Source organism: Cherax quadricarinatus, chromosome 37 (genome assembly GCF_038502225.1).
Source record: "Cherax quadricarinatus isolate ZL_2023a chromosome 37, ASM3850222v1, whole genome shotgun sequence".
Taxonomy (NCBI): Eukaryota; Metazoa; Arthropoda; class Malacostraca; order Decapoda; family Parastacidae; genus Cherax; species Cherax quadricarinatus.
Window position 1 is genome coordinate 20,668,835 of NC_091328.1, and position 13,961 is coordinate 20,682,795.

The 13,961-nt window shown below is 41.2% G+C and overlaps 1 long non-coding RNA gene across 1 annotated transcript; it reads left to right on the plus strand.

Annotated features, from left to right (window-relative positions):
- The first annotated feature begins 3,701 nt into the window (after positions 1-3,701).
- LOC138853702 (uncharacterized) lies at positions 3,702-8,284 on the plus strand. Its single transcript, XR_011392869.1, has 3 exons — positions 3,702-3,836; positions 6,563-6,639; positions 7,526-8,284. It is a non-coding gene; the product is annotated as an uncharacterized lncRNA (long non-coding RNA).
- Positions 8,285-13,961: the final 5,677 nt, after the last annotated feature.

The window sequence follows — 13,961 nt, forward strand, 5'->3', positions numbered from 1 at the left end:
TCTCTCTCTCTCTCTCTCTCTCTCTCTCTCTCTCTGGACACTCGGGCGATTTTCAGAGAATCACTTCAACATAAATCGACGAATACGATTTACCAGACGCAAAGTCATGACGTGAGGGACACAAGGAAGGCCGAGTGTATTTACCTAACACACTGGTCATCTCTGAGCCTTTATTTATCCTTCGTGATTAAATTTCTGTCCGTCTGTCTGTCTGTCTGTCTGTCTGTCTGTCTCAATTTCACTCACTCATGGGTTTTACATACACAAAGATCAGGGAGTCCACTTCAAAGCTTGGCACTAATAATTACCTTGTGTTGCAGAGGTCTGAGCTTTGCTCAGACCTCTGCAACACAATTGTTCTCAAAGATTTATCAAGTTATACCATGGATTAAGGAAAGATCCTGCACTTCACCTTATGAAACAGACAAAGCAAATGCGATAGTATTATGGACAACGTAGATTACAGTAGGAAAAATGGGGCAGGTAAGTTCCCCAGTCTTCTAATAACGAGTTTTTAAAGCATTCTTGACTGGTGGTGAACCACTCAGGTATTACGCACTTTGTGTACCTTGCGAACATTTCTATGAACATTAAAATGGTATAAATACCGACAGGTTGTTAGGTAAGACACATATGCAACAGTTAGGTATCTTTATTTCGAAACGTTTCGCCTACACAGTAGGCTTCTTCAGTCGAGTACAGAAAAGTTGATAGAAGCAGAAGATACTTGAAGACGATGTAATCAGTCCATCACCCTTGAAGTTTTGAGGTGGTCAGTCCCTCAGTCTGGAGAAGAGTATTGTTCCATAGTCTGAAACAATATGGAGTTGAAGTGACAGAATGGAGCCTTATATAACTTTTCTGTACTCGACTGAAGAAGCCTACTGTGTAGGCGAAACGTTTAGAAATAAAGATACCTAACTGTTGCATATGTGTCTTACCTAACGAACTACATTTCTATGTTGTGTGTACACTTAGAGCAGCAGTGTACATACAATTTAGAGAATACTTATCTCACTTTATTCTCTATATTGGTGTTTAAATTAATGTCTCCTGGACTGGCAGTGTTCAACTGACACGCACCATAATGACCCTCGTGTAGTCGATAGTCATTTAACGTAATAAGCCAAAGAAAGCCATTACCAGATAAAATCATATTCAAATATATCAAAATAACTTGTCAACAGCGTGAGAAAATTACTAATGATTCAAAGCATGTGAACTATTTCTCATGACTATGTCATGACTATGTCTTCACCAGCGTCACATAAGACTGCAAGATAAAATCAATTGATGATTCACCTTCACCAAGAGTAACTTCAATATAAAGGTCTATCATCACTTACATTGCAGTTCTTTATGCTACATTCTGAACTTTAAAGTTGCTGTGTAAAGGAAGCGCATCATTGTTCAGTAATCCTATTTATAGGTAAAGGATAAATCCGTTAAAGTATTATTTAAAAGAATTTTAGGAGAGAGAATGAGACCTTGTTTCACCCGTTTTAATTAATCAGGTTTTGACTACGACGACTACGATAAGAAGTCATAAAATTTTTAACTTAATCCGAATATTTACAATATTTCGAGGCTGAATTTTGTCTATATAAGTTTTACTCTATTATTATTATTATTATTATTATTATTATTATTATTATTATTATTATTACCATTATTATTAAATTTTTTATTATTGTTATTATTAGATATGGTGGTGGTGGTGATGGTAGCAGCAGCAACAGCAACAGCAGTGATAGCAACAGCAGCAGCAGTAGGAGCAGTAGCAGCAACAGCAGCAGTAGCAGTAACAGCAGTAGCAACAGCAACAACAGCAGCAGTTGCAGCAACAGCAGCAGTAGCAGCAACAGCAGCAGTAGCAGCAACAGCAGTAGCAACAGCAACAACAGCAGCAGCAGCAGCAACAGCAGCAGTAGCAGCAACAGCAGTAGCAACAACAACAGCAGCAGTAGCAGCAACAGCAGCAGTAGCAGCAACAGCAGCAGTAGCAGCAACAGCAGTAGCAACAGCAACAACAGCAGCAGTAGCAGCAACAGCAGCAGTAGCAGCAACAGCAGTAGCAACAGCAACAACAGCAGCAGTAGAAGCAGTAGCAGCAACAACAGCAGTAGCAGCAACAGCAGTAGCAACAGCAACACCAGCAGCAGTAGAAGCAGTAGCAGCAACAACAGCAGCAGCAGCAGTAGTAGTAGTAGTAGTAATAGTAGCAGTAGTAGTTGTAGTAGCAAGAGTAGTAATAGAAATAGTAGTAGTAAAGCTAATAGTTGGTGTTGTTTTATAGTCTTCAATCAATCAACTATAAGAACGAAGGAGAATTAGTGTGTTTTATGAGTCATTATATTGATAAGAGATAACATGTTTCAGTCACTCAGATATACACTATCTTGACGAGCACAGCATCAGAACAAGACACCAGCTGGTCTTACCTCATCCGTCTGTGATAACACCTCCTTCCTTCCCACACTGTGATATCTCGTTCATTCCCACAGAATCACAACCTCAGCCTCTAATTCAGTGGTTCCCAAACTTTTTCAGCTTGTTACCCAATTTAACATGCCACATAAAGCATGTTACCCCTTTCACAAAATGTTGTTATTATTGATATATATGGCTAAACGTGAACGTATACAGCCTCGCATACTCTGCTAATCCTAGCAAAACCATTGAAAACGTAAGAACCACACATACATTATATATAAAATTAATAATAGCTACAAATTCACAGTAACAGTGGGTAAATACTAACTATATACTGCACAGGGCAGTACACATACATACCAGCTTATGTCTACCTCGGCTGATGCTTACAGATAAACTGACAGTGTGAAATAGAGGCAGCCTCAGGAAGTGAGTGACGCGTACTGGACAGGTCGATCTGGGCTACTGAGTGACTTTTGTCCTGAAGCATACTTGTCAAAATACTTTTGGGTTTCCACACACTTAGCTATATATTTCTTTTCTAATACTGTATATTAGTTTTTGATGTTTATTGTTATTTGGTTTAACTTTATTACTTACTTATAATAGGTTTACTTTACAACTTTATATACTAAGACAAAGTTAACAATAATCCTCATACCGGGTACCGCATTGTTTTCTTGATTTTCAGAATTCATAACTTTTTTTCTGTCACCCCTCCATTACCCCCCAAAAATGGTTAAATTACCCCCAGGGGGTAATTTACCCCCAGTTTGGGAACCACTGCTCTAATTGAACAAACAATTTCTTTCTGCAGTTCACAAAATGTAGTTTACATGTAATGAAGTATTGTTAAGCAAAAAAGAGTCACTAGCATGTTGTGCATTTCTAGTTAGCATTACCTCACCTCACAGTAATATCTTCCTTCTCACAGAATGACATCTCTTTTCTTCCCACAGCATCACAACCACGGCCACAAGCTGACCTTACCTCAGACCACAGAGTGATGGCAACCCCTTCCCACAGCCTCACAACCATGACTAATAATTGGCACCTCTCGCACCAGTCTTCTCCTTACATAATTCTTTCTTCTTTTTCTCTCCCTCCACACACCTGTTCCCTAGCTTCCAATACACCTCTTCCCTTGTCCGGCCAACACGCCTCTTTCCTTTCTCTAGAAACTTCTTCCCACGTTTCCCACTGCCGCTCATGATTAATTCACCCATGTAAACATGACTTGGTAGGAAATTCCCAGGTGTAGGTTTTCGATAAGAGTGACGTTGCGAGAACTTTATGTATATATATACTGGTGTACCATCAGAGTGAACAGTAACACAGTCGTCGTCAGCCATACACGTACACACGACTTTTCCAGCTTGAAAACTAATCTTCACCATGAACAGGTAAGGTTGACTTATAATTAACAAATCGGGTATCGAACTGATGTGAAAGTTTGTAAGTCATAGAGAGATGTACTGGAGAGCAGTGGATTTCCTTCCTCTCTCTCTCTTTCTCTTTTAGGGATGGGGCGATGAGACGATACCAAATTTTGGCTGATACCGATTCTTTTCCTACATTTTTTTTATTTACAAAATTATAATGAATATGTTCAGTACATAAGGGAATACTTATTGCAAAATGGATATTAAATAACACAGGAAGGTTAAATATTAAATTACTTAATTTCTTGGTTATAATAATATTACTCATTACTTGGTCTGTTGTGTTTGTTACCGGATGTCAAAGGCACTTGTCAATAGTGTTAGTGCGTTTGTGTTTGTGTGTGTGATATATAAGTGTGTATTTCTGTCTATATGTGTGAGTGTAAGAATAGCTCTCGCAGTCGTGAGGTAGAGTGTTAATGTTAATAAACGACTGGAAATGAATAAATCTAAAGATGGACGGGGAGACTGAATCGCGGTCTTGTGATTAGCAGGTCCAGCGCTAACCTGGAGCAGCGGTTCTCGTGATTAGCAGGTCCAGCGCTAGCCTGGAGCAGCGGTTCTCGTGATTAGCAGGTCCAGCGCTAACCTGGAGCAGCGGTTCTCGTGATTAGCAGGTCCAGCGCTAACCTGGAGCAGCGGTTCTCGTGATTAGCAGGTCCAGCGCTAGCCTGGAGCAGCGGTTCTCGTGATTAGCAGGTCCAGCGCTAGCCTGGAGCAGCGGTTCTCGTGATTAGCAGGTCCAGCGCTAGCCTGGAGCAGCGGTTCTCGTGATTAGCAGGTCCAGCGCTAGCCTGGAGCAGCGGTTCTCGTGATTAGCAGGTCCAGCGCTAGCCTGGAGCAGCGGTTCTCGTGATTAGCAGGTCCAGCGCTAGCCTGGAGCAGCGGTTCTCGTGATTAGCAGGTCCAGCGCTAGCCTGGAGCAGCGGTTCTCGTGATTAGCAGGTCCAGCGCTAGCCTGGAGCAGCGGTTCTCGTGATTAGCAGGTCCAGCGCTAGCCTGGAGCAGCGGTTCTCGTGATTAGCAGGTCCAGCGCTAGCCTGGAGCAGCGGTTCTCGTGATTAGCAGGTCCAGCGCTAGCCTGGAGCAGCGGTTCTCGTGATTAGCAGGTCCAGCGCTAGCCTGGAGCAGCGGTTCTCGTGATTAGCAGGTCCAGCGCTAACCTGGAGCAGCGGTTCTCGTGATTAGCAGGTCCAGCGCTAACCTGGAACAGCGGTTCTCGTGATTAGCAGGTCCAGCGCTAGCCTGGAGCAGCGGTTCTCGTGATTAGCAGGTCCAGCGCTAACCTGGAGCAGCGGTTCTTGTGATTAGCAGGTCCAGCGCTAGCCTGGAGCAGCGGTTCTTGTGATTAGCAGGTCCAGCGCTAGCCTGGAGCAGCGGTTCTTGTGATTAGCAGGTCCAGCGCTAGCCTGGAGCAGCGGTTCTTGTGATTAGCAGGTCCAGCGCTAACCTGGAGCAGCGGTTCTCGTGATTAGCAGGTCCAGCGCTAACCTGGAGCAGCGGTTCTCGTGATTAGCAGGTCCAGCGCTAACCTGGAGCAGCGGTTCTTGTGATTAGCAGGTCCAGCGCTAACCTGGAGCAGCGGTTCTCGTGATTAGCAGGTCCAGCGCTAACCTGGAGCAGCGGTTCTTGTGATCAGCAGGTCCAGCGCTAACCTGGAGCAGCGGTTCTCGTGATCAGCAGGTCCAGCGCTAACCTGGAGCAGCGGTTCTCGTGACCAGCAGGTCCAGCGCTAACCTGGAGCAGCGGTTCTGTTCTGATCGAATGTTTTATCTTACATGTTAATTACAAAGTTATTTTTAGCATGTTTAGTCCAATCACTGTTTTCAATTAGATTATCTACTTGCGTTTTTAGTTTATTTTTTAGCTCATTACAAACAACAAACTCAGAAAAGTTTGTAATGAGCTAAAAACCAAACTAAAATACGTTAGACAATCTAATTGAAAACAATGACTGGACTAAACACAACTTCGTAATTAACATGTCAGACGAAACATTAGATAAGAACACAGCCGCTGCTCCCCCGTCTGTCTTAAGTTTATTCATTTAGAGTAATTTATTACAACTTAAATCGAGTTATTGGACTATATGGTTTTGAGAGAGGTGAAAAAATATTTACTAAGAACGTTGTTGTGGCTGTGGGAAAGAGTCAGTTTAGATCACAGTTGGTGCCGTTGTCGGTGGCTTGGTTATTAATTCGGTTTTAGAATATTTCCTATTAGAAGCTCCGTAGCTCAGCTGTAAAATGCTGGAGCTGATAATCCCAGGATCACTGCTTTTTGTAATTCCTCGCTATTGTTTAATTTACAGTATTTATATGTAAAATGTTTACTTAAGAAGGAGAATTGTTGAATCAAACGTTAGTGCATTAATTTTATTCTAATTTCTAATGGGCAATTTAATTTGTAAATGTTAATTAACGACGCAATCAACAGTAATTTTCACAAAACTCCCGGGAGCGAGGTCATAGCTGGACATCAGCTAACGTCAGCTAACATCAGCTAACTACTTTCTTCTGAGTTCCTAACTGTAGAATCCATATATTATTACATTGTTTCTGAGCCAAAGTCGTTCTTATTAGTGGCCTTTCTATCCTGTATATATATGATATATATGAATGGTTATTGTTTTCAAATTATCCTCAGCATAAACCAACTTGCAGTTCAATGACTAATATCTTCTTTAGGTCACACGTAACATTGGTGTTGTGTCTCTTAGTGTTGTGCTCCGCTCTCCTCCACCCCACCAGTGCTGATGCCAGCGGTGAGTAAACATTTGTCTGTACTTACCTAACAAATTTCTTGTTTCGATCTGTAGCTTCTAATATTTTCTGTTTCTTGTTTAGTGTTTGTCTTCTTTACATTCCCAACTCGATTCCTTGAAAACTTCACTTTAATAAATTTTTGCCTCTTCAGGAAGTCAAGCTTCTATCCATGCTTGCTTGTTCAAAATGTCTTTCTTTTTCTCCTGTACTTACCTCTGAGTACTTTCAACATTGTGATCATATCTCCTCTGAAGTGTCGCTCCTTCAGTAATGTCAGACTCAGCCTTGTTAACGTTTCCTCGTAGGTCACCTCCATCAACTCTGGGACCAATATAGCTGCAAACTCTAAAAGTTTATCTTGATTTATTGCACATTTTACTAGGTTCAGATAATATGACGGTGCTGTAGAACTGACTACATATATGCCGATTTTTCATCTTTAAATTCCTGTGTATTTCTTGTTATATATGCGGCAGTGTAATTATTATTATTATTAGCATTAGTATATTCCCTGGTGAGCACTAGAACATAATGGATCACGCAGACCCTGTGGTGTGAGATGTTTTAAGATTTGATCCCCTTTAGGTATATTTTCTCTAGACACAGACAGTACATACACTGTAAGCTGTTCTCAGCCACTTCGTTGGACTAACTGCCTACAGTCATTCAAAATACCCAGAACTCACTACGTGGAGATGGTTCCTCTTCGAGTTCCACTTTTTGGTGTAAACACATTAAAAAACATAATTTAATCCCTCTTTCAGTATTAAAATGTTCTTTTCGTTAGTTATAGGTCTCTTTTCAGTAACGAAATGATTCATATGTAGGAGGTAAATTTTTTAACTGTGAGTATACAGGAAACTTATCTAGTGTCTTTGTCTTCAGGTCGCATTGAAAGGGCGGCACCTAAATACTGTTGGAGGCTAAGGGTTAACTGCACTGTCGAACCCCACCATGTGTGCTGTGGCGTGGGTGCCAACCAGCCTGGGAAACGCTCAGCACCCAACCCCATTCCCTAGGAAAGGCTGCATCATCACATTCTAGGGGAGCCAGTGCTATTACTCCACAGGGAAACTTGTGCCATTGCCCCATTAGGAAACCTGCGTCCTTATCCTCTAGAGTAGCCTGCGCCAATACCCCGCATACACACTAAACATAATACCTGACGACCTCGTCCTACTGAGTTACTACTGAACGAGACATTCCCAAGTTCTCTCCTCCATGATGTAAGGTAGAGACACACACTATATAATAATTTTAAGCCATCGCTTCACCAGATATGAAAACAAGCATCATTTATAGTCCTCAGTTCACCTGTTAAGCGATTCACTGAGGATAATCATTGACAATCATTACCAGTACAAGAAGAGTTGCAAATCACTTAGTGGGTGACAAAGACCTCCGTTTGGAGACGCTTTCCTCTTTCCTGACAGACTAAACACCACTGTCCACCAGGTGTTTCACTCATACTAGGTCCTAGTTGCATCTTCCTACTCAACGAACTGGAAGATTTCACAGCAATGTTTTCTTCTGTGCACTTTACTGGTGTTCGTGTTGTATGGAATTTAGGCGTCTATCGCTAGATTTTTTTTTTTTTACTTTTTTAATGTTTCTTAGTTTTTGTAATTAAAATATATAAATGTTGTTGTAGTGTTAATGCCCATATATATATGTGTTGTGAATCACTTCATTGGTGGATGTAGGTGTTACATTTGTTTCTTTTTAACACGGGACGTAACGAAGTTGTGCATGTAAAGCATTATAACACATTAGGTAAGGCAAGAGCTCCAGGTGTGGCACAATAACACAGAGGGACTCCGGATATGGCACATCATCACAAGTGACGTGGATGCTCCAAGTGAAGTACAGTAAAACATGAGATAAAGGAGGTGCACTGTATGAGCCACAATAAGACAGGAGGTAACAAAGGTTCTCCAGATGAGGCAATACAACAAAGGAGGTAACAAGTGTGCTTCAGTAAGGCACAATATTAACAATGTACACACAATACCTGAGCGTAAATTTTATGCGCCTCTTGGGTAGTAAGCAGTAGAATAATTTCTCTATGTATCATGGACCTCTAACATTGCTGTGCATAATAAAGTTACCAGATTAAACTAACAAGTGTTGTGGGCTTTACACTAACTTCATCCTCCTCTTAATCTTTCGTGCTTCGTATCCCTATTCCCTATGTAAAATATATAAATTCATTTAGAGCTGTCTTACATCATGCTTATGTAAAAGTTTAGAGTGATGTGTTTGAGGTTAATATGAATATTATGAAGAGAATTCTGAGCGTGGCCATTGAAAGAAATCCCGTTTTTTTCATTAGGAGAGGCTTAGAGGGATAGCTGGTTAGATGTTTTTCAACTCTATATATCCTTGGTTAGGCCTTATTTAGATTATGCTGCACAGTTCTGGTCACCGTATTACAGAATGGATATAAATGCTCTGGAAAACGTACAGAGGAAGATGACAAAGTTGATCCCAGGTATCAGAAATCTCCCCTATGAAGATAGACTGGGGGCCCTGAATCTGCACTCTCTAGAAAGGCGTAGACTTAGGGAAAATATGACAGGAATGAATAAAAGGGATGTAAATAGCGTGCTAAAAATATCTAGCCTAGACAGGACTCACAGCGATGGTTTTAAGTTGGAAAAATTCAGATTCTGGAAGGATATAGGAAAACACTGGTTTGGTAATAGAGTTGTGGATGATTGGAACAAACTCCCGAGTACCGTCATAGAAGCTAAGACGTTGTGTAGTTTTAAAAATAGGTTAGATAAATACACGAGTGGGTGTGGGTTGAATGTGAGTTGGACCTGACTAGCTGGTGCTACTGGGTCAGAAACTGTGCTCCTTCCTTAAGTGGAGGTGACCTGACTGGGTGGGCCATTGGTCTAAGCCGTGGGTTGACACGGATCTACCCCGCATGGGCCAGTAGGCCTGCTGCAGTGTTCCTTCTTTGTTTTTATGATGGGGACATACAGGAACTCTTGTTTGTGCGGAACAAACACACTAAGTATGTGTATATTACACTGTAATTAAATTAGCAATATTTTCTAAAGATCCTTTTATTCTCACTTTATGAAAGTGAAAAAATACATGTCCACATCAGAGAATTCGAACAACAATTAACATGAAATTACATCAATATATAGTTTGTAGGTAGTAGGTAGTAGGTTGGTAGACAGCAACCACCCAGGGAAGTACTACCGTCCTGCCAGATGACTGTGAAACAAAAACCTGTAACTGTTTTGCATGATGGTAGGATTGCTGGTTTCTTTTTCTGTCTCATAAACACGCTAGATAACAGGGATATCTTGCTACTCCTACTTACACTTTGGTCACACTTCACAGACACGCACATGCATATATATATATACATACATCTAGGTTTTTCTCCTTTTTCTAAATAGCTCTTGTTCTTTTTTATTTCTTCTATTGTCCATGGGGAAGTGGAAAAGAATCTTTCCTCCGTAAGCCATGCGTGTCGTATGAGGCGACTAAAATGCCGGGAGCAATGGGCTAGTAACCCCTTCTCCTGTATACAATTACTAAAAAAGAGAAGAAGAAAAACTTTATAAAACTGGGTTGCTTAAATGTGCGTGGATGTAGTGCGGATGACAAGAAACAGATGATTGCTGATGTTATGAATGAAAAGAAGTTGGATGTCCTGGCCCTAAGCGAAACAAAGCTGAAGGGGGTAGGAGAGTTTCAGTGGGGGGAAATAAATGGGATTAAATCTGGAGTATCTGAGAGAGTTAGAGCAAAGGAAGGGGTAGCAGTAATGTTAAATGATCAGTTATGGAAGGAGAAAAGAGAATATGAATGTGTAAATTCAAGAATTATGTGGATTAAAGTAAAGGTTGGATGCGAGAAGTGGGTCATAATAAGCGTGTATGCACCTGGAGAAGAGAGGAATGCAGAGGAGAGAGAGAGATTTTGGGAGATGTTAAGTGAATGTATAGGAGCCTTTGAACCAAGTGAGAGAGTAATTGTGGTAGGGGACTTGAATGCTAAAGTAGGAGAAACTTTTAGAGAGGGTGTGGTAGGTAAGTTTGGGGTGCCAGGTGTAAATGATAATGGGAGCCCTTTGATTGAACTTTGTATAGAAAGGGGTTTAGTTATAGGTAATACATATTTTAAGAAAAAGAGGATAAATAAGTATACACGATATGATGTAGGGCGAAATGACAGTAGTTTGTTGGATTATGTATTGGTAGATAAAAGACTGTTGAGTAGACTTCAGGATGTACATGTTTATAGAGGGGCCACAGATATATCAGATCACTTTCTAGTTGTAGCTACACTGAGAGTAAAAGGTAGATGGGATACAAGGAGAATAGAAGCATCAGGGAAGAGAGAGGTGAAGGTTTATAAACTAAAAGAGGAGGCAGTTAGGGTAAGATATAAACAGCTATTGGAGGATAGATGGGCTAATGAGAGCATAGGCAATGGGGTCGAAGAGGTATGGGGTAGGTTTAAAAATGTAGTGTTAGAGTGTTCAGCAGAAGTTTGTGGTTACAGGAAAGTGGGTGCAGGAGGGAAGAGGAGCGATTGGTGGAATGATGATGTAAAGAGAGTAGTAAGGGAGAAAAAGTTAGCATATGAGAAGTTTTTACAAAGTAGAAGTGATGCAAGGAGGGAAGAGTATATGGAGAAAAAGAGAGAAGTTAAGAGAGTGATGAAGCAATGTAAAAAGAGAGCAAATGAGAGAGTGGGTGAGATGTTATCAACAAATTTTGTTGAAAATAAGAAAAAGTTTTGGAGTGAGATTAACAAGTTAAGAAAGCCTAGAGAACAAATGGATTTGTCAGTTAAAAATAGGAGAGGAGAGTTATTAAATGGAGAGTTAGAGGTATTGGGAAGATGGAAGGAATATTTTGAGGAATTGTTAAATGTTGATGAAGATAGGGAAGCTGTGATTTCGTGTATAGGGCAAGGAGGAATAACATCTTGTAGGAGTGAGGAAGAGCCAGTTGTGAGTGTGGGGGAAGTTCGTGAGGCAGTAGGTAAAATGAAAGGGGGTAAGGCAGCCGGGATTGATGGGATAAAGATAGAAATGTTAAAAGCAGGTGGGGATATAGTTTTGGAGTGGTTGGTGCAATTATTTAATAAATGTATGGAAGAGGGTAAGGTACCTAGGGATTGGCAGAGAGCATGCATAGTTCCTTTGTATAAAGGCAAAGGGGATAAAAGAGAGTGCAAAAATTATAGGGGGATAAGTCTGTTGAGTGTACCTGGTAAAGTGTATGGTAGAGTTATAATTGAAAGAATTAAGAGTAAGACGGAGAATAGGATAGCAGATGAACAAGGAGGCTTTAGGAAAGGTAGGGGGTGTGTGGACCAGGTGTTTACAGTGAAACATATAAGTGAACAGTATTTAGATAAGGCTAAAGAGGTCTTTGTGGCATTTATGGATTTGGAAAAGGCGTATGACAGGGTGGATAGGGGGGCAATGTGGCAGATGTTGCAAGTGTATGGTGTAGGAGGTAGGTTACTGAAAGCAGTGAAGAGTTTTTACGAGGATAGTGAGGCTCAAGTTAGAGTATGTAGGAAAGAGGGAAATTTTTTCCCAGTAAAAGTAGGCCTTAGACAAGGATGTGTGATGTCACCGTGGTTGTTTAATATATTTATAGATGGGGTTGTAAGAGAAGTAAATGCGAGGGTCTTGGCAAGAGGCGTGGAGTTAAAAGATAAAGAATCACACACAAAGTGGGAGTTGTCACAGCTGCTCTTTGCTGATGACACTGTGCTCTTGGGAGATTCTGAAGAGAAGTTGCAGAGATTGGTGGATGAATTTGGTAGGGTGTGCAAAAGAAGAAAATTAAAGGTGAATACAGGAAAGAGTAAGGTTATGAGGATAACAAAAAGATTAGGTGATGAAAGATTGAATATCAGATTGGAGGGAGAGAGTATGGAGGAGGTGAACGTATTCAGATATTTGGGAGTGGACGTGTCAGCGGATGGGTCTATGAAAGATGAGGTGAATCATAGAATTGATGAGGGAAAAAGAGTGAGTGGTGCACTTAGGAGTCTGTGGAGACAAAGAACTTTGTCCTTAGAGGCAAAGAGGGGAATGTATGAGAGTATAGTTTTACCAACGCTCTTATATGGGTGTGAAGCATGGGTGATGAATGTTGCAGCGAGGAGAAGGCTGGAGGCAGTGGAGATGTCATGTCTGAGGGCAATGTGTGGTGTGAATATAATGCAGAGAATTCGTAGTTTGGAAGTTAGGAGGAGGTGCGGGATTACCAAAACTGTTGTCCAGAGGGCTGAGGAAGGGTTGTTGAGGTGGTTCGGACATGTAGAGAGAATGGAGCGAAACAGAATGACTTCAAGAGTGTATCAGTCTGTAGTGGAAGGAAGGCGGGGTAGGGGTCGGCCTAGGAAGGGTTGGATGGAGGGGGTAAAGGAGGTTTTGTGTGCGAGGGGCTTGGACTTCCAGCAGGCATGCGTGAGCGTGTTTGATAGGAGTGAATGGAGACAAATGGTTTTTAATACTTGACGTGCTGTTGGAGTGTGAGCAAAGTAACATTTATGAAGGGATTCAGGGAAACCGGCAGGCCGGACTTGAGTCCTGGAGATGGGAAGTACAGTGCCTGCACTCTGAAGGAGGGGTGTTAATGTTGCAGTTTAAAAACTGTAGTGTAAAGCACCCTTCTGGCAAGACAGTGATGGAGTGAATGATGGTGAAAGTTTTTCTTTTTCGGGCCACCCTGCCTTGGTGGGAATCGGCCGGTGTGATAATAAAAAAAAAATATAGTTTGTCATCAACTTTTCTTATCGTAATGACACGATTGCAAACAAATCAGACCATGGGGGGATAGAACCCGCGATCAGTCATAAAATTCAAGGCCCAGTAGCTAGCGCGTCAATCTGGAGTTTTATGACTGATCGCGAGTTCCAGCCCCACCCGTGGTATGGTAAATTTTCTTATGACCTATTCCGTAGTTTAATACTAAGTAGCTGATGCATCTTATGAAAAGAAACTTCTTGTGTGTGTTTGACGTATATTTGAAAATTAGGATGTGGATCATATTGTTGTAAAAGAAGGTTTAAAAGGACTACCCGCCGCAAGACGTTGTTTCAATTCCGACCATCGTTTTTTTCAGTCAGATCCCAACAAAACAAATATATATAAGGAAAAAAATAATCTGACCTAAACAAGCCTAACTTTTCCACAAGGAAACTCTTACGTAACTCTGCTAGGCTATATATGCTTATGAAGATGTGGGAGAGTAACTCGCTCTAACCCGCCTACCTGCCATCTGCCACATCTTGCTTTTAATAATAATAATAATAATAATAATAATAA